The sequence below is a fragment of the Cyanistes caeruleus genome, chromosome 19 (assembly GCF_971803275.1).
Source record: "Cyanistes caeruleus chromosome 19, bCyaCae1.hap1.1, whole genome shotgun sequence".
NCBI lineage: Eukaryota > Metazoa > Chordata > Aves > Passeriformes > Paridae > Cyanistes > Cyanistes caeruleus.
This window is the reverse complement of record NC_141719.1, coordinates 197,289-218,897: the sequence shown is the minus strand read 5'-3', so window position 1 is coordinate 218,897 and position 21,609 is coordinate 197,289. Positions and strand designations below refer to the sequence as shown.

General features: G+C 42.7%; 1 protein-coding gene and 1 long non-coding RNA gene across 2 annotated transcripts in view; one reads left to right on the top strand and one right to left on the bottom strand.

The window, feature by feature from the left end:
- Nucleotides 1-21,609, bottom strand: part of COX10 (cytochrome c oxidase assembly factor heme A:farnesyltransferase COX10) — a 169,510-nt gene that overhangs the window by 108,411 nt on the left and 39,490 nt on the right. The gene's annotated exons all lie outside the window — the stretch shown is intronic.
- Nucleotides 12,025-14,490, top strand: LOC147649763 (uncharacterized). The gene is made up of 3 exons (XR_015278031.1): nt 12,025-12,915; nt 14,107-14,203; nt 14,355-14,490. It is a non-coding gene; the product is annotated as an uncharacterized LOC147649763 (long non-coding RNA).

The window sequence follows — 21,609 nt, the reverse complement described above, 5'->3', positions numbered from 1 at the left end:
AGTTTAATTAAAAGTTTCCCCATGCAGGTCACCTTTGGTTTCATTAGCTTCTGAATGGGGAAAGTGAAAACACAGCAACAGGGAAAGACTTTGAGCTTGTTTTATGAGGAAAGCTGCTAACCCACTGCCGTGGTGTTTGCAACACACAGATTGTGCCACTACTGAAAGACCGAGGCTGTGCCTACATAAAGCAGGTCTCTATAAGTTCACCTGCAAATATATATATATATATATATATATCTTAAGATGTTGCAACAAGCTATAAAAACAAGAGTGGTGATACTGGTGGGAGCTGCTCTTTTTAAAAAGTCATCTGTGTTTGCAGATCGTATGTTACTTGTGCTTTAGTGATAGGGCAAAGTGGAACAGTTTTAAACTAAAAGAGGATAAATTTATATGTATATTAGGAAGAAGTTCTTCCCTGGAAGGGTGGTGAGGCCCTGACACAGGTTGTCCAGAGGGGCTGTGACTGCCTGAAAGTGTCCCAAGGCCAGGTTAGATAGGGCTTGGAGCAACCTGGGCTAGTGGACGGTACATGACAGAGGGTTTGGAATGAGATTTTCCCTTCCAACCCAAGCTATTCTGTGATTCTACGCTTCTTTTGGGGGAAAAGACTGAAGGTTTGACCAATTCACATGCAATTCATGAAAGAACCTCGCTTCTTTCTAGGACTGAAACCCAGTGCTCCATGTGCCCGTACAACTACATGCAGGCACAGCTCCAACTGCCAGCACTCAAAACCAAGTGCTTGGCTGGAGGCAACCAAAGCCTGAGTTTATAGTTTGCTCTTCTCAGCCAATCCATCAAAAATGCATGGCTGTGCAATGCTCCATTCACCTTCCTGTAGGAAAAAAAAAAGCTCATTTTAGGCACTGTAACAAAAGCAAGTGAAATGCAAATCCAGCTTCAAATGAGTGTGGGAAACGAGAATTGATTTATCAGCACCTTGGGGGTTGCGACTGATCACAAGGGATGTGAGCAGCCCTAGCTCATGTGTCCTGTGTGCCAGGGAGAACACATGCTGTGTAACCGCATCCCAGGGCAGTCCAAAACATGACACCCACAGGGTCAGTCTCCTCCTTTTGGCCCTTGTCTCAATGGCCAGGTAAATAGTTTGCACTAAGTGAAACTGGTGCCACTGATTGGGTGGATGGACTTTGCCTGAACATGTATAAATGGTCTGTTTGTTTGAGTTCTTTTGTGGAAGAAAAGAGCTGAAATTGTAACGAGGCAGTTGTGGGAACTGAACTCCATCTCCCACATTCCCAAACTGCTGCAGGGAAATGGGAGATCCCCCATCCTTCACGTAAGTTTTCAGGCACATTATATTTCTTTTCAAAGAAGAAAGGCTTGAATTCTGGGAACACAGCTGAAACCACAGAGTTTTTTAAGAATTACTCATTAACTAAAAGATCAGTTATTCACAGATGTCCACCTGGCCCGGTATTGTGTGGGCAGAGGGATGAGGAGGGTTTAATTCAGGGCTGAGGACAGGCAGCCCCTTGTGATACACAGTGGAACTACACAGTCAGTGTTTTGTCACTGAGGCCAGTGCATGGAGCTGAGCCCAGAGTGTCCATGAAGGACACTGCACTGTGGGGACGATACAGCCCTTGCCTCCTCAAGGGAGAGGTCAAACCATCTCCTGGGTCAGGACCTCACTCTTACCTCTCCTATCCTTAATCCTGGCTAGGGAAATGCCTTCCCATCCTATTCCCATCCAGTGAAAGCATGGGACTTTCCACTTCTGCAGTTGAAAACTGTACCAGGACCCCAGCTGTGACAAGGAAAACCCTTGAATGAAAAAGCCATGATCTCCCTGCAGTGAGCTCAGACAACTTAGGTAAGAATCCTTCTCACCAGCACTCTGTCTGCTCTCCTGCCACAGCCTGAAGATGATGGAGATCTATGGATAAGGAGGTGGTTCATCTGAGCTGATCATGCCTGTGGCAAGGCAGGCTTCACTGTTGCTTTCACCAGCCACCTGCTCTCAGCAGCTTCTCTGCTCCAGACCCATATTTGCTTGTTGAGGTATTTCAGAGTCATAATTTTCTATGTGAGTGGCTGAAATCTTTATATTCTGTTCAAGAACAGGTTACTAGTGTTCCCCAAGGGGCAGGATCCCACCTTATTGGCATATTACACTGTAGCAGAATCAGTGAAAGCCCAGTGCTGCCAAAAGCATGTCTTGACTGTAAGGTCAGCAGGGAGATGCCAGAAGGAACCTAGAGTTTATCTTGCCTTGCCTTCCCCTTTTTGAGCACTGGGTACAAATAGATGGAGTATTCAGAATGTTCAATAACAGCAGCTTTGTCTTCATCCCTAACCAGGGAAACCAGTACAGATATTCATGCAAGGCCTTAGGCTCTCCTGTGGACAATTCTGGGTACTGACTAAGCTCAGAGTGGTCACCAAGCACTGTCTGGTGGTGGCCAGTCTCTCTTCAAAGATGTCTGTGCCCACTGTGGCTGTGTCCTGATACAAGGTGACACCTGGAAGAGATGGGGCTCGGTGGGATCACTGATGCCAAGAGTACAGGAAAACCAGACTGCTTGTTTCAGCTCATAAGTCGAGATTTAAGGTTCCCACAGGCAGCTCATTTCCAAACTCTTGGTGTGTCGTGCTATCAACCATGCACCTTTTACAGCCATTCATTTCAGAAAGTCATCTGGGTAGAAAAAAATTACATTTGTATATATATAAACATGATATAAAGAGTGAGCACATTACAAATGGGAGCTGGGTCAAGAAAAACCCTACCACAGTGCTTAGAGACCATTCTAAATAGCTTTCTAAATAGCTTTGCTATTTCATAAAACATTAAAGGATTAAAATTACTTTAAATACATCTGTAAAAATAGAGGCCATATTTTATTAAAGGCGCCAGGTCTGTCCAAACTCTCCCATGCAAGATATTCATTTTGCAGTAGCAATGGCACAGAGATCATTAAGTCCATCTCCAGTGCTAGCAGACGGCAGTTGCCAGATACTAAACTCTTCCATCATTAATATTTTAACATTTGAGGTAATGCTGAGAAACTGTCCTTTGTCACAGACACCAGAGAGATTAGTAGTAAATCTTTTCAAAGAGGAGTACTGCATCTGTAGTATCCAAGGATCAGAATTTAAAATTGAACTAGAGCCAGTGAAAACTGCAGACCAAAAATAGTAGTGGAGTGGGACTGAGCCACTGAATGTGTTCTTATTGCAGGCAAAACTGGGGGGATGGGAGTTGCTGGCCTATAAATATTGATTTGAGGGTTTCTTACAACTCCAAAGCCTTCAGTGACAGACAGGATTCTAGGGTTAGACAGATTCCACTCTGATCCAACACAGTAACATTTGTACTTCTGGAAAACAGCAAAGACCTAAATACAGGCAGAGCACAGAGGAGCCCTAAAGACAGATCAGGAACAGGCACCTTCTGTTAGGAATGCATCTGACCTGGTGCCCACAAAAAATTTACAGCAAAACCTTCAGCTCTAAAGGTAGAAATCAGAACAGCAAGCCCAGAGATCTGCATAGAAATGGATTCTCTAGATATGTGAGGCATGTGACAGGACATCAACAAAGGCGGAAGGGTCTGGCATGGGAGACGGATGGAAGGAAAATAGGATCCTTGTTCAACTGTAGATCCCAAGAGGCTCGGGAGAGATTTGTGCCTAACCATCCCTGTGCCTGTCTTGCAGGGACCAACAATGTGCCACCACAGAGCTGTAAATGTGGAAGTATTAGGACACTGAACAGTACTGCTGTCACTCACCTGTGGGCACCAGCTCCTCCAAAAAGCAGACCTGGCTCCTTTATCACCCTAGAGTACCCTCTGAAGCAGTTCAAGACAAAGCAGCTGAGGGAAAACTAAAAATCAGTTGAAAGGGTTTATGAGAGATAAACCAAGACTCTGCTGCCATGATAACATAACACTGGGACTGTCTGGCACAGCTGCACAAGATGGAAGGAGGATTTGGAGATGGGGAAATAAAGAAGGGTGGGTGGATAGAATAGAATAGAATAGAATAGAATAGAATAGAATAGAATAGAATAGAATAGAATAGAATAGAATAGAATAGAACTGCTTCAGCTGGAAGAGACATTCAGTGTTCATCAAATCTAACTGCCTGAACATTCAGAGCTGGCCAAAAGTTAAAGAGTATTATTAACAGCATTATCCAAATGCCTCTTAAACATTCACAGGCTTGGCACATCAACCAGCTGTCTGGGAAGCCTGTTCCAGAGTTTGACCACCCTCCCAGTAAAGAAATATTTTGTGGTCTTGTAAATGATTCTGGTCCTATTTCTGATGGCCACAGGCACCTCATGGCTGATATAGGGGAAATCCCTTCCAGCACCCCAAATTTTCTGATCTCTAACATGGAAATATCAATTCTCCCAAATTCATGCCTCAAACATATGTAAGGTGGCTGCACAGAAGTTGATGTGGAAGAAAACAGTGTTGCTCATGTCAAAGTTGCCTCAATAGGCACTTTTTTGAGTTGCCTCATCCCTACATGGCACTTTGGGCAAGATACTGTACCAAGGTTTGAAAAGTCCATCCATGTTGATGTTAAATGGACAATTTAGACAAAAGAAAATAATGCAAGTATTTTTATTTGGAGTTTGGAGAGGAAGGCCTAAGTAGCAAAGGGCCTAATGATGAGCACTGGCAAAACCCAAGCTCACTTTCCCTTCAGTGACTCTTCAGGAACACATGTAGAGTTCATATCCTAACAAAGTTATGTGAAGGAAAAGATTAAATGATTCACCTGGGTCCTACAAGACTGTGTGTACCCAAGCCAGTGCCCGTATGTAGGTAGATGTCCCAATTGCAATGTCAATATTTTTTCCAGCACCATATCTAAGTTACTACTTTATTGTACTGATGATGAATGAGTCAAACAAAGGTCTTGAAATAGGACAGATATGTGCCAGTGATTGGTGCAAAACTCAGGGAGCACTAAAGGATCACAGAAGATACCAGAGACAGCAATATCTGCATGATGCAGGATGCTCTTGAGAGATGCCAAAGTCATAGGAAGACAGTTAGTAGTAAGACAAAAGATGTCCTACCACAGGGACAATGGAGAGGACAAAATAGCAATTACATGCAAAGATAGCACTGCATGTCTGGCTTTTAAAAAAAAAAATCCAGATCTGAAATGTTTTGGCCTATGATCTTGTAATGACTTTCCTCCCCATATATGTTTTATGACCTAGTTTATTTGCTGTTGGTGAGCTGCAGCTAATGGGTACATGCGGCTGCTGTGAGGTAGGGCGTGGTGTGGGAGAGGAGGAAGCAAAAAACCCAAACCCAAAGCAGTCTGAAAAGCATCTGAGTGAGGCAAAATATGTAAATGGTGAAAGTGCGCAAGAAAGCTTGAGGACTGTCAGTGAGGAGCTCTAGGAAGTACACAGAAAAGAGGTGTGGAAATACAACCCACCAACAACACTGAATAGCAGCAGCATTCTGGAAGTGTTGCTGAGGTCCTGCATGGTCTCTGCATGAGTGAAGAGCCTGTGGAGAAAGATGGCTGCCATTTAACAGGGCATAGAACACTGTTGCAAGCCTTTGAGTTATATGGCTTTATTTTCCCAGCCTAGAGGGTCAGTCTGTCAGATGAATGATTTATACTACCCTAAAGTGGATGGTATTGGCATTTGGCCACCAATTCAGTAGAAACTTTGAATTCTGCTTTCTCTTCCACTTCCAGTGAAGCAGATTTATTCAGAACTAGCCACAGATTTGCAATTCAGTATTTATTTGTAGGATGCCTGGTTCCTTGGGCAGTGATGCTGGGATCACCAGAGGTTTGTTTTGGATCCCACATTGATTCCAAAGGAAGGGTCGTTTGTGTCAAATTCCTTCTGGTCATATTTGCTATGTGGTACACACAAGAGTTGTCTGTTAGGAGTCAGTGAAAATACCACTGAGGCTGAATTAACATAACTAATAGCTGTGTTAATATATGCCAATAATAAAATAAGAAGGAACATTTTCAGCCAGATCTGGAGCTATGTTAAAAATGCATTTGAATAATGAAATCCATTTCTGACTGAATGGGACTTTTATTATCAACTGAAAATCTATCTGTGTCCTATTCCTGATGGACAAGCATCTCAGGTTTTTAGGATGTATCTGACAATATCTGCTCTCTGGTTGGCCTTTTCAAGTCCCTTTTTGGGAGATGCTGAAGGTCACTTGCAGCCTTTCATCTCCTTTAGAGGTGAGAAGAACACAGCAAGTCACCCAGCAGTTGATGCAAGGTGTGCACACCCATTGCTCCACCCATGCTAGAACATATTTTGAGCATCAGAAGAAACATACACTACACCAAAGTAGATTAAATACCTTTTGCTTTTCATAGTATTCACGGAACTATACAGAGTGTATTTGGTGCTGCTGTTTACCCCATCTGACGCCTTTTGCTGGAAACACAGGGAACTCTGGGGTAACTACCATGTGTAATAGCACTCACGTCCTTGGATCTCCTTGCTGAACCCATGGCAGTTCCATTGAAGGGGACAAGCACATTAACTAGAAACACACTGACCATCCTACCATCAGGGTTGTAGTCCTCCCTAATGAAAGAGCCTCAAAAAACACTAAGCACCATCCACATCCCCATTTCTTCCTGTTTCCATATGACAATGCCAGATGCATAACTATCTCAAAGCTACCTGCCATCCACACAGAGAATGCTTCCCTGCCTGTGCCTTTTAAATGGTCAGGCTCATTGTGTTATAGTGTTTTTCCAATTTGACAGGCATGATCTCATTCACTAGCCAGCAAGAGTACTGATTGCTTTAGTAACAAATTATACTTTCTGGAATTGTCAAAATGGGATAGGGATGTAACCAATAGCAAGTGGACAGAAGGTCTTGGATTTAGAAATATCACACAATGTCTTGGGTTGGAAGAGACCTTAAGAATCATCTCATTCCAACCCCTGGCATGGGCAGGGACACCTTCCACTATTCCAGGTTGGTCCAAGTCCCATCCAACCTGGCCTTGAATACTTCCAGGGGATGGGGCAACCACTTCTCTGGGAACCACTTTCCTGCTTCTCTGGGAAACCTGTGCCAGGGCTCCCTCACAGGGGAGGATTTCTTCCAAATATCTTATCTAAATCAAAATCTCCATCTTGCTAAATAAATTTGATTTGATGATCCTCTTGGGTTCTTTCTAATTCAGGTTATTTTATATTCTCTGAATTCTAACAGGAGTAATGCATGGAAAGCAGGTTTGTGATATAAATATGTAATTGGAATTCTGCAGTGATGTCTTTTCAGAAGGTTAAGTTGAATTGCATAACCTGTCCTGTGAATCATCTGAACTGTGCTTCCCCGCAGGCAGCTGATGGTGAGAGGAGGTTATTCGGTTCTTGTGTTAAATTTCCATATGTTAGCCAGATGCTTTTCTTGGAGCACTAGTGAATCAGTGCTGCTGTGATCTGCTAATTGTTTTGACACCATGGGAGTTGAAAAGCACTTGGCTGCACTGAACACTTGGCTCCACTGAAATGTGTGTTTTAATTAAATGACCCCAGGGATGATCAGAGTCAATTTTCCTTCATATGTCTGCTGCCCTGGCACTTGAGGTGGTTCTGGTCAGTGTTATAGAAAACAAGCGAGTATTCAGTTTGCTCTCTCTGCATTGCACACAAAGAATAGGAGAGCCTTTTCAAACCTGGAGGCTCTAGCTCAAGGAGCCACTTAAACACCATCCCTAATAAGGATAGCACTTGAGTGGATCCATGCTTATGTGTAAAGCAGATGCTTTAGTTTCACTAGTCCGCATGGGTTTCACACCAAGGTTTAAGTATCGGCATATACTGAAATTCTTTTCCAAGATGTTTTCCAGAACCACGACCTAAGTGACAAAAATGAGTGTATCATTTAACTGCACTTGAATATATTGCTGCTGTCTTTGCAACTGGGAGGAAATCCTGATGGACTTTGTTTTCCTGCAGGTCTGATAAATTACTTTACACTTATGCCTCTGCTCTCTTCTCAGATAACCAAGGAAACAAAGGACTTTTGCTGTGGCAGACAACCTCCATTCTCTGTTCCTTCAGGTGTGGGTTGATGGAGAGAAGAATGTTGGCTCTTGGAAAGAATTTGTTTTAGACACATCCATTAAAATTAGTCTGTTGCTCCTTCCTTCCTTCCTCCCTTCCTCCCTTCCTCCCTCCCTCCCTCCCTTCCTTCCTTCCTTCCTTCCTTCCTTCCTTCCTTCCTTCCTTCCTTCCTTCCTTCCTTCCTTCCTTCCTTCCTTCCTTCCTTCCTTCCTTCCTTCCTTCCTTCCTTCCTTCCTTCCTTCCTTCCTTCCTTCCTTCCTTCCTTCCTTCCTTCCTTCCTTCCTTCCTTCCTTCCTTCCTTCCTTCCTTCCTTCCTTCCTTCCTTCCTTCCTTCCTTCCTTCCTTCCTTCCTTCCTTCCTTCCTTCCTTCCTTCCTTCCTTCCTTCCTTCCTTCCTTCCTTCCTTCCTTCCTTCCTTCCTTCCTTCCTTCCTTCCTCCCTCCCTCCCTCCCTCCCTCCCTCCCTCTTTTCTTTCTTTTCTTTCTCTCTTTCCTCACAGCTTTTCAACATTGGGCAAATGATTGTTTTGATAATTAAACTTTTGCTAATGGAAGGCACAGTGATTGTAAGGAAACACTGTCTTTACTCCTACTTGATGAATTTGCAGCCTGTTGGGGAGAAGATATTAGGGTAATTAGTGAATCTATCCTACCTAATGTTTTGATTTTTGCTGGGCTCCTTTTTGTGGCAATCAGAACCAGCTCTTTCTTACATTGGATGATATAATATGGTGGACTTAATGCATGGGGAAGTTTTCCACAAGATCAAGGGAATGAACTATCCAGGATTCAGATCAAAGGTGCAGAGCCTCTTCAAAGGGTGTTCTCTTCCCTGGCAGCAGGGGAAGAATATTTAAAACCCCAGATACCAGACACTTCGCTCAGCATGTATGTGCCTGGACAGACTCAGGAAAACAGGGTGCCCAAATCTCCTCTGGCATTGACAGGGCTGGGCTTGCTGCAAGACTTCCCAGGCTCTCCAGGCTGGAGACACTAACTCTGGGGTTTTTCTCCTATGCCATTCCAATGCCTAGTAAGTGAGAAATTGGGGAAGGGGACACGCTTCAGTTTGGACCTAATTTTTTGTAATAGCCCCCACTCAAAAGAAGGAAAGCTGATTTAGCATGTTGTGAACTTTATCTTCAGACAACCAATAAATCTGTTTTAACCAGCAGTTCTTCTAAAAGGGTGGTTTCCATCCTGTTATCCATGCTTGGCAAAGCTGTTGGGAAGATGAAACCTGGAATTTATGGGATTAGGATCTAATTCTGCCTTTCCCTTTTCCAGTGCAACATATCCACACGTGTAAAATGGGAAGAGATGCCACTGCCTGTCCCTGAACCTAAAGGGAAGCTTAGCTGATAAACAACGAATATTTTTACCCTTGCCAAGCTTTAGAATTGGGGCTGAAAAAACAACCCAGTAGTATCTCTGTCCTCATTGCTGGCCCTTTGGACAAAAAGTTGTTCATTCATTATCTGAAACCTGAGTGCTAATTACAGACAAATGTCAGGTAGAGCCAAACAAAGGGTGAGGATACCCTGAGCTGTAAGACACTGCTCTGTGCCTGTCCAAGCAGAAGACCTGTCTCCAGCAGGGACACTAACTTTGCCTCAGTAGGGTGTCCCAGCATCACCAAAGGCTCTGGGGCATTTGTTTGCTGCCAAGTAAAAATCAATGGGACAAGAGGAAAGGGTCTCAAATTGTGCCAGGGGCGGTTTAGAGTGTATATTAGGAAGAACAACTTCACCAGAAGAGTTGTCAGGCATTGAAACAGGCTGCCCAGGGAAGAGGTGGAACCACAATCCCCAAAGGGATTTAGAAGAGGTGTAGATAACTTGAAACAACCAGGAATTTCAGCAAATCCAGTACACTGTGGACACACGCTAGGATTTCACACATTTTACTGCTTTACTTGCCAGCAAAGGAGTGGTTGCATGAGCTCATTTTGTGGTGTGGAGATTTTAGTTTTATCTGTTACTGCTCTGTATTAGACAAAGTGCAGCTGTTGATGTAGCTGAGGAGCTCAATAAGTGCATAGAAAGATGCCTGAAGTGCATGAGATCTCCAGGAGGCAAGAGGGAGTAGGTAGCAAAGTCTTCAGTTTCTGCATCATTCCTCTTAAGACAATATCTGATGTAACTTTCCTATCTGGAGAGATGCCACTCATGTATTTAATTTGTATGTATTTACTGTGACAGAGAGTGTCATGCTGCTGCAGCTCAAAGGCTGCCCATCGGAGGAGTGCTCCAGATGGGAGAAGGCATCTCACAGGAAACAGCAGATTGGAAAACCAGACCATCCTAGCTAAAAAAACCTAAAACCAGAACACCGGTTTCCATGACAGAAAATTATGTTAGTCTTGCAGAGCATGATTACCAGAGGAAATTGAGAGCCTTTTGCAGCACATGACTCACTGAAGTTTTTTAAAGAATATTTACAAAGTCACCAGCAGTGATTTTTGACCAGCTGCCAAAGGAAGAGTGTGGCAGAGACATGAGAAGTCTGGTGGGACTGTAATGGGGAGATGATGGGATGGGAGGAAGTCATCAAAATGCCTCATGCTACCTCAGCTAGTCTCTACTCCCTTAGCCCTGTGGGTGGTGTAGCAGGAAAGGAGTTAAGATAGAGCTGGAAGGGAAAGCACAGCCTGTAAGTAGGTCCTGCATCTTAGTTTTTAAGGCTCAGACAGAAAACCCTGACACAGGAGGGCAGCCATATGTGGACCTGTGTCAACTGTAGGTCCTTTTCCTAGACAGGAACCAGTGCCTGGCTCCACAGCTCAGTCTCCTGAAAGATTGTTTAACGAGAGGGCTTTTAAAAGCTACTTTTCTTCAAAGGATTAATTTGTCTTTTGATGTGGTGAACACTGACAAATACTGCTTTCCCTATCACATTCATACACACACTATTTTATAAGTTAATAAACCCATTTGCTGCCAAATAACTGTTTGTTGTTTGTTTGGTTTTTTTCTCAATTTCACTCCATCAGGATGATAAGAGGTTTAATGTCTTCATGGCTTCTCTTTCTTCTTTCAGTAGCTAAATCAGGTGTAACAATCAATGCAGTGAGCAGAATTTTTTCCTTGTTATGCAGCAGTTATTCCCATTTCCTCAGCATCATCTCCTCCCAGGCTCATGCTGATGACAGCAACCATATTGATGTCACTATGTATGATCTGAAGGGTGCTATTTCCACCTGTCACAGTGTCTGGTGAGCTGAGAGGACAGTCAAAACCATGAGAGTTTATTTATCATCTCACAGGATGCAGTGTCCTCACCAAGCAAGGACAACATGGTACGGGGAGCAGTCTCCTGCTCCCTAAAATGTCATAGAACTTTGGAGGACCATTTTGGCTCAAGGACTTGTTGTCCTCACCTAGCACCAAAAATAGTAACAACTCAGTATTTGTGCCCTGTGGAACATTTGCTCTTACACATACAGCAGGAGAGGTTCTGTGAACATCTTGGATGCTTCTGCACCACTGGCAGTGGTAGATGACCAGTACCTGAAGGATGTCAGGCTCCAGGAAAGAGGCATGGAATCATTTAGGTTGGGAAAGATGTCTAAGGTCATTGAATCCAACCCTTGACTCAACATTGCCAAGTCCACCACTGAACCATGTCCCCAAGTGCCACATTTAAATGGTTTTGATCACTTCTAGGAATGGTAATTCTACCACTACCCTGGGCAGCCTGTGCCAGTGTCTAACTGTGGGTACGGAGGAGCCCGCCGAGCCGGAGATCCTGGCTCTCCCCTGGAGGGGAGATACTTCGCTGTGAGGGAGACACAATGTGTCGTTCCCAGGGGTCTTTGAGTAGCTATGGTAAACTGCTGTGTTTCATTGGTGTTCTCCCCTGCTGTCCCACCCCAATACAGGTATCTCAGGCTTCCCCCCGCCCCTCTCCTTCCCCATAAATATCCCGGGTTTTCCCCTGTTCGGTGGATTTGCTGTTACTGACACCCTTCACTGAAGCTCTGCCTGAATAAAAGGCTTTGCCTCGGTGGAACGCTGGACCAGCATTCTCGTCCCTACTTCCTGTGTTGCCTGCCGCCGCCGCCGCTGAGCCGAGCCGAGCCGAGCTGAAATCACTATACTATTACTGAGCTGAGCTGGAAACACTCGACTGCTCGAAGCTGCTCACATGCGCTTCGGGCCAGCCTTTCTCAAGGCTGCTTCAGGAAAAGTCGCGGTGCTCCGGGCTTTCCGCCGCCGCCGCGGCATCTAACCACTCTTTCAGTAAAAAAAAAAAATCCTAATGTCCAATCTAAACCTCCCCTAGCACAACTCAAGGCTGTTTACTCTTGTCTTGTCCCTTGTTTTGTGATAGCAGAGCCCCACCCCCACCTGGCTGCATCCTCCTTTCAAGGAGTTGTGGAGTGTGAGAAGGATCCCCCAAGCCTCCTTTTCTCCAGGCTGATGCCCCTAGCCCTCCTTCAGCTGCTCCTCATGAGACTTGTGCTCCTGACTGTTCACCAGCTGTGTTGCCCATGCCTAGGTGTTCCAGCACCTGGAGGAGCTCAAGGAAATCACAAGGGCTGGTAGAAAATTGAATTGAAAATTTAAAAGAATTGCTGTGGGTGCTGTGTATGCCTGTGCCACTGCTCTAAATTCTGTTGTATGAGAAGACTTGGCTCTGCAAAGCAGAATATGAACCCTCTGGTTTGGAGTAAGAGGATTTTTTTTCTTTCAAGGCTTCAAAGGAAGCAGACAAAGAACAAACTTAAGGTTAATACCTTTATTTAGGGAAGGAGTTTCTCTCACATTTGTGCTAGCAAAACATGCAAGCATCATCTGAGTCAAAGACTAAAAGCTTATTGGGGCCTAAACCACAGATCAGGTAAGTCCACAGAATTTTTTCCATTGATTTTCATGGGCTTTGCATCAGGCTCTAAGAGTAAAACAATGTGATTAATAAGATGAATCCAAGGGAAAAAATATATGGTTGGAGGCAGGAAAAGGATTATGACCAAGTTGTAAAACTTGAGAGCCTTCTTACCACAAATGCTCAGTAACTTTAAACCATAACCTGGCATCTGGGTACAGCAACTTCCCAGAAAGGAAAATCTCAGCTTCCCATATCTATGATTCCCAGTTTCCCCTTGTCAGTTTTGCTCCAGCAGGCACAACCTTCTCGGTTTTCATCTGATGCATGTGAAGATTCCAGAAGTAGTAAGCTCCTTCTGTATGGTCTGAGCTATTTGGAGATTTTTTTCCCAAATTCAGGGTTCTGAAGCCATTTTAGTTGTCTGCAGCAAGACCACAGCCAGGCACTCAGTGCAGCAAGGCAGAGTGGCATCATAATCAAGATCTGTTCTCTCCATTTGAACACATCAATGCTTATACCAGAAGATTTTGACTGTAAAATATGTACTCTTTTTTATCCTTTAACTAATTTTAATCTTTCTTTTTCACTTGTCACTTTGTTGTTCACAAATCTTGCTTTTTTGCTGAGGGTTTCAGCAGAATGCATTAAAGTGAAGAAAGATAACAAGACCTAATAATCCTCTTTATCACAAAATAAGTAAGTAAAAGAACAACCCTTCCATTTAGGTGTTGCAGATGTAATGGAATGTTCCTTTGATCAATGTAACTTGTTAAACTTTTAGCTTTTGTCTCAAATGTAGCTTCTGGTCTTTTCATGTCAGATGAAAAGCTTAGTTACTCAATTGAGCTTTATCTCAAAGTGATTAGTGGGTTTTTTGGGGGGATGGTTTCTCAGTGCCTTGTGGGACTCCATAACATCATGCAAACTCTTATCTGCCTGAGAGAGGAAGGCTGGCACTGAAAACAGGTGAGAAGTGGCATTTTGGCTGTCTTGCTGATGTTATCATTGCCACTTCCACCACAATACAGCATATAACCCACACTTACTACACAAACTCTTTTGCACATGCAAAAAGACATAAAAGCACATTTGCCTCCAAGTCTTGGCACGTTCACCAGGACATAAATATTTATCCTGGCAATATCAAAGTAGGACAAGAAAAAGGATTTCTGTAATATAAAATGGATACTTTGTTATCTGAAGGTCAAGGCATTACCAGGAAAGGACAAACCATGGGTTCATCAGCTCCCTGCCCTTGGCCATAGTGACATCCTCCAAAGGAAAGGAGAAGAAACTTGCAGTACGTAACTTACTCAATGATCTGTTTAAGTATCTTATTATTATTATCAATCTGTTTATTGTTGAATAAAAAGCCCATCAAGTCAGCTTAAGGTATTTCAAGATTGATTTTTAATTACTTCATTATTCAAAAGCTTTCCAATTCGTCCTAGATAAACTCAAAACTGGAGAAACACCACAAAAAATGACTGAAGAAAACAGATCTCCCCGCATTTAGGGTCTCAAGTCCAGCCCTACCACCACACAATGAAGAAAATTTACCTCTTTCAGCAAGTGTCACTGGAACCCCTAGGTGCTACTGAATGAATTTTGGAAATAACCGCCTCATGGCTGTAGTTTGTGAAATGCTCCCTTAAAGTTATGCGCAATTAAAATCTCCAAAATTAGATTACTTGGAGTTTGGAATAAATGGGTTTTGCATATAAATAGAAAACTTTAGCACCTTTCAAGGGTTCCGTGCATAAATACCAGCATGGAAAGAAAAAACTTGCTTAAGTTGACATGCAAGGTGCAATTTGGGTGATGAACCAGCATTCTTTACCTTTCACACTGCCATCTGAATCCAAGATCACAGACCTCTCCAAAAAAAGCACTGATCTCTACTTCAGTTGTATTTTTAAGGAGGTGGATTAATGTTCAGGATGGATCTTTCTCATCCTTGGAGCTGGGGATGTGACACTTTCATAGCTCAGTGCTGGCTTCCCCATATTAATCCTCCTTCTGATGAATAGCTCTGCCCAGAGGATGACAACTTATTGAAGAATAAAAATATGCTTTTGTTCACTTCCAGAGTAAAACCAAACCTTCATGAGAAGCGTGCAATGGCAGGTGAGTGGTGAAATCACTGTGTTCGAATCAGAATCAAATGGTTTAGGTTGGAAAGAACCTTAAAGCTCATCCAGTTCCACCCCTTGCCATGGGCAGGGACACCATCCACTAGACCAGCTCTTTCCAAGCTCTACCCAGACTGGCCTGGAAGCTTTCCACGATGGGGCATCCACAGTTTCTCTGGGAAATCTGTTCCCAGGCCCTCATTATCCTCACAGAGAAGAATTTCTTCCCTGTATCTGACCTAAATTTCCCTTCTTTCAGTTTGAATTCTCAGTTTGTATTCTCTTAGAACACTAAATAAAAAACAGTTTCCTCAAACATCCTGCTATCTAAGGACATGATATTCTGGCTTAAAGCCTTTTTGCTTAAGCCTTTTGCTCAAAAAGAGTCCTAATGAGTTACAAGGATTTCAAAACCCACATAATAAAAACTGTGATTCAATTCACTTATGGGGTTTCTCTCTTTTGTGTGTTCTCAGAACAGGCAAATCAACAGGAATAATTTACAAAAGTGATTGAGTGCCCGTAGAATTACAGTATATGGTCAGTCTGACAGGCTATATTGTTTGGAGTAAATTTTCCTAGAGCCAGATTTTACTTCATGTGTATATCAAGCCAAGTTTGGGATCCTTACTCTGGTTTTTTTTCTTAGTTTATGCAGGCAAAGAAGGTTTGAGTCAAAATTTGGCAAGGCCTAGGGAACGGAAGAGTCCCGCTGCATTTCTGTGCTTGCTCAAATTTTCACAGAACTATTTTCAAGACAGAGAGTTTGAAAGCTGGCTGCCAGTATTCAAATTTACAAATAAGACTTTTGTTCATAGTTCATGATTTACATGGGATGGATCATGTTTTCTAACACGGCACCAGTCATATGTGGTACATCTGAAAACACAACCAGTTATTTGACAGTTTCCTTTCTGCATTTGTAATGAAGCCAATGCTGGCAGCAAGTCTTCAATAGCTTTTCTTCCCCCAAATAATCACACACTTTCACAAAGTGAATGGTGTTCCCGAGGCTATTAGAAAAATAAGGACAGGAAATTTCTGTATCTGGATACGGCTGATATGCACTTCAGTCTGCTTTTACAGCTTCAATTTAGAGCAGGGACAGTGGTCTTTACCTCTTGATTTTTCTAATATTCAGTTTGTTAATGCCCACAGAGGACGATATAAGTAGGTCATGGAAGTCAAGGCTGTTAACAGAGAGGGCATTTCTGAGCAGCTCACCCTGGATACCCATGCTCCCACCTCCCTTCTGCACATCACTACTGAGGTGTGACCCCACAGACAGTTTCCAGCACAGACCTGTTCAGGTGAATGCCTTGGTCAGTGTAGCACATGCCTGCTCTGAGGATGTCACCCAGCAATAGTTTTTGCACTGTAACAGTTTTTGAAATTATCAGTTTTTTCTTAATCAGTTTAGCTCAGTTAGTGGTTCATCCTCTGTGGTTTTCACACATTAAGGCAGGAGGGGGAACATAGACAGCAAAGCAATTGTACGGGAGAAGCTGCTCTTGCTGTGGAAGGTAAAACAAGTTGGGGTGATAGAAAGGAGCATGTAAGACTATTATATTGCATTGTTCCTAGTTTGCCTCCTCCTTTTGTGGCTGCACTTGTCTTTGCAGTGACATTCACTCTTCAGGTTTGTAAGGACCACACTGGTGAAGCCAAGAGCTTGTCATAGTTTCTGCAGTGTCACTGACACAGACACAGGACCAGACTCTGGAAAGCACAAATGTCATTGGTTTGTGCTGCTCTCAGTTGTTTCTTCTTAAAAGGGAAACACAGAAAATGCCATTACGTGTGGCCTGCTAGGAAAGCAGATGCCTCCAGGCAGCTGCCAGACAAATCTCAGACATGGACTCTCATTAGAACAATCCTCAAAATCTTCCTCAGCCCCAGCTCATGTTCCTTGAAGACAAACAACCATCATATGAGTTGAGGTCTCTTCCTAGTGAGGATTATCAGCTTCTAGGACATTATCTTAGTCTGTGCAGCTTTTAAAACAACCACAAAAATGCTTCTGTCATTGCAGAACACACAGAATAACTGAGGTGGCATTAGGGAATGGAATTGGGATTGTGACTGAGGGCTGGCCTGACTATGGCCAGCTCACCATGCAAATATATAATTTCTTTTCTGAAGGGAATTCGTTATCGGAATTCTACCTCAAAATCTTTCAGTCCCTTTGCAATTTCTTGCTAGATCTTGCAGAGCATGGTGGAGTGACCTCTCTTTGGAAAGAAACTGAGAGCATTTCTGCCTTCAGATTAAAATCTGTAGAGCAACTTTCCTGTAGGGACATAGCACATCTCAGAAAATTTTACTAGGTGTTCCCTCATGGCTGCACAAATACCACATAAATTCAGAGAAGGGGATTTAAAAACCAAAACAAATCATTCCAGACTTCATTTTAGCAGTCCTTTGCATAAACAACTGCCACTTATATTAGCTGTCAGAATGGCCCTGAATTCTGTATTCTCAGCTTTACACACCTGCCAACAAAACTCCAAATGTGCCTTCCCAATCCACCGTGTCATTCAACAGAGTGATAGGGGATTTCTGCCCAAGAACATAACTCAAGCAGGCTGAACACTTTGCTAAACACAGAATCACAGGATCATTTTGTTTGGAAAAGACCTCCATCATAATCAAGTATAACCTGTGACCAATCCCCACCTTGCCAACTGGACTAGAGCCCTGAGTGCCACATCCAGTCATTCCTTGGACAGTTCTTGATAAAGGGACTACACTGTGTCTCTTGGCAGCCCCTTCCAATGCCTGAGCACCCTTTCAGTGAAGAAATTCTTCCTGATGTCCAACCCAATGTTCATATACAAACCCATCCAACCAGCCTAGGGTTTCTTGATGTCAGAGCTCTTATCTTGGTATTTAATTGACTGGATTTTGGTAGCCTTTGAGAGTAAATGCTCACAAACAGTGCTTGCTGCTGGCTTACCTGAGGTGTAAAACATCCAGATTCACATGCTACAAGATTTGAAAGACCTTGAGCTCAGAGCTAATATAACCTTGTGGCTTTACACCTGTAAATCTCTCTACAGTCCTCATGGAAGAACAACTCTTTTGGGTGAGGCTTTAGATTCTTCTTTTACCGTTCCCTTACTAGAGCCTGTGAGAAAGGGATCTTGTGCTGACATCCTATCTGCAGCTCTGAATGCTGTCCATCAACAAAGAAAAACATCAGAGCAGAATATTTACTAGCTGACATGTGGTTTCCAACTCAACTGGTTCCCAGTAAAATAAACCAGATTAGTTTAAACTAACACTACGGACAGAGGATAGATAGCAATTTTGATCACTTAGTTGCCTGGTGTCCAGGAAGATCTTAAGCCATATTTTCAAATAGGGATTTATAATCCTAAAAAAATTGATATATCTTGAAATTATTACCTAAAATCTTGATGGAGGTCTTGCAAATGTCTGTTGCTGACCCCACTTTCTCTTTCAGACAGGAGGTTCTGGAGCAGTAGTTAATCCACTCCTGAAAGCCTTTACTCAAACCCAACATGTTCTGTTGTAGTTTGCACAGTGTTTGAACCATTTCATTCATACTGTGCCCCTGCAGGCCTACTGTCCCACTGTTGTGGTTTTAAAGCAGTAACTAAAAAAATTACTAGAAAACTTACTTATTTCTTGCTGTGAGATATGGATTAGAACAAGAGCAAAACAGACTTAAAACTTAAAAGGAATAAAGAAAGTTTATTAACAAAAACTATAAGAATAAGAAAACCAGAATAAAACTTCCAGAAAACTCTTTTCTCCCCCACTACTCAACTATTTCCTTGTTCACAGGACAACATAGAGACAAAAAAAAACTTTGGTGGTTAAAACAGTCCAAATTCTTGCTAGAGTCTTCTCAACAGTCTTTGTAGAGAAACAGAAGTCTTCTTCTGCTAATCTATGGAGTTTCTCACAAGAAAACTATTTTACTTCATAGCTTTCTATTTCTCTGATGCCAGCTGCCAGAAAATTTGCTATCAGTTTACTCCTCCCATTTCACATCACTCTGAAGTGTGTATGGGTCAATGAGTCTAGGGATGTCATTTTTAAGGATGAGTTATTCAAAGTCAAAAGTTCTCTTCATCCGTCTTTGTGAGCCTCCCTGGAAACAGAAGTTTTCTCTTTGCCTCTCAAGGCCACAAATCTTCAACTATTACTTCTCCCCCTCTGTTTCAGTATCTCACTGTATCACAATCACTTCACCATTTTTCTCAAAATCCACACTTTGAAACACCTCATTATTCCCAATATACTCTGTCATGAATTAAAGGAGTTTTTTTTCATAACACTATTGTCCATCTCCATAGCTTTAACAGAAAAATATTTCAGCTTATTAAAGCATCTCCTTATTCTCTACCTCTTCTGAGGCTTAATTCCTTTCTTCACTGTCTTTGATAGTTTATAAAATTTCTTTACATGTTGATTACTCTCTTTCTCTCTCTGGAAAAAAGGATTAATCTGCAAGTCTTATCTGGGCAATTAAAGGGTTAAAATCTTGCCCAGGCTTTGTAGCTGGTTCTGTTATCTCTGCCAGAGCGGCGGCTGGAGCTCTCTGCGATGATTTCTTTCTTTACTCAGCAGTCTCTGATAAACTCAGCAGCGGCAGAAACTGCAGCCGAGCCAAGGAGACCGGCCTGACCCAGCCTGGGCCCGCTCACTTCCCACACCTCCCCCCACTGGCGGCCTTGTCCAGAGCCTTGTTACCTGTTCAAAAGCCGGAAACCAAAGAGCGAGAGAGCCCTGGTCTTACATCTTAAGGTGGTGTTCACAAATTGATCTCACTTCTCAATGGTTAGAACTGCGGCCAATTCTCAGAAATGGCCAGTCATTGGTCAAGAGAAAAAATTCTCATCAGCCTCCAGCAGCTTCAACTTCCCTAGCTCCCAAAGCTATCTTAAAGGTAAAGTCACCCCGGGACACCCACTTTGATGTAAGAAGGTGAGTTGGAGCTGTGGAGAGAAGGCCAGATCCACATCATCCCAGGTCAGCAGAGTCCCAAAGCACTGCTCAGCTGGTGCCTAACTCAGCTTAACTGAACCTAACCAAGCCCCATTTCATGAAAAGATCTGTTTCTCAGAAACTGTTTGCAGCAAGCATGGAATAGATCATATCAACCCAAATTCATTACTCGTGAAATCCTGGATTTATATTCTGCATTACAATTCACCACATACATCCCAGGAACCCTCAAGCACAGGTAAAAGGTACTTAAACAGCTTCCAGCATGAATATAGACTAAAATGTGACAAACATTTTCAGTCTGTCAACTTTTTCATAATCTACTGCTTTTCGTAATATTTTGGACAATGAAAAAAGCCTGCAGCTGATCAGAAACCCCCATTTCCATTTTGTGAAACAGTCTAAAGTTTTGCAAGTTGTTTTCATTTGGATGCAAAAATGAAATCAGGTGGTTCAGAGTTGACTAACAGGCAGCTGAGCCTCTCTCACAAGCCTGTTTTAGAGCAGAACCCCTGTCCCACCTATGCCTGTTTGTCAGGCAAGCAGCATCCTGATGCAGGGGTTCTGTCTGTATTGCACTGCGGCAACAGTTTCATTTTCCTGCAGAAGCAAAGCAATTTCAAAGCCGTAAAATGTTTTAAATTATCTGTGTTCTTTGTGAGTGTCACATGATCACTACAGTATATAAAAAGAATACGTGCAGTTTCCAGGAGTGTTTGAACTTTAGACAGAATTTTATCCATAAGCTGACACTACAACCCCTTTTCTTGTCCAGATACATGGTTTTTTGAATCACCTGGAACTGGCTTTCATCCTCCTGAAGCCCTGAGCTAAAAGATTTTTGCATAATACTTCGGTTGTGATTGAAAATAAACCCAAAAACCTACCCTCTGGTCAAAATATTTGAGTTAAATCTAATTTATTATCCACTGCAAATGCCCATGGCGTGAACTCATCCTTCTTATTTGCCAAACTACTGACCCAATCATTTTTTTGTATTGTTGGATCAATTTTAGTTTAAATTGCTTTTGTCTGCATAAAGTACACCCCGTTATGAACATGAGGGCTTCTGCCTCTTACTACAGAGAGATTGCAGCATTCAAGAAGTCGAACTTTTAGTTTCAAAAATCTCTGGGGAAATAAGGAATTTTAGAGACACAGTTTAAGGTCCCAAACATTTCAACATTATTGTATCTACTGCATTGGGTGTTATTAATCTCACTGAAATGTATAGAAATATTTAATGAGCAAAGTTGGAAAGATATGATAAATGTCTGCAGGATCAGAGCACAGATGCATCTTGTCTTTGGGTGCAAAAGAAATTAGATGCTGCATTTGTGGTCAGCAAAACTCAAAACATGGCTGCAAACGGAAAACAGGGAAGTTCATACAAGGGATGAACCTATGGCCCTTTTGGCAGCTTGTCAAGGAAGAAGAAGCTCTGAGCTTTGAATTGGTCCAGAATTTCAGTGAAAATCAGTGATAATTAACTGTTTCCACAGCTGCCACCCCAACTCCAAAATGTCATTAAAATGCATCTCTGATTTAAATTTCAAGGGATAAATGACACATAGCAAGGGTGATGTGAGATAGACAT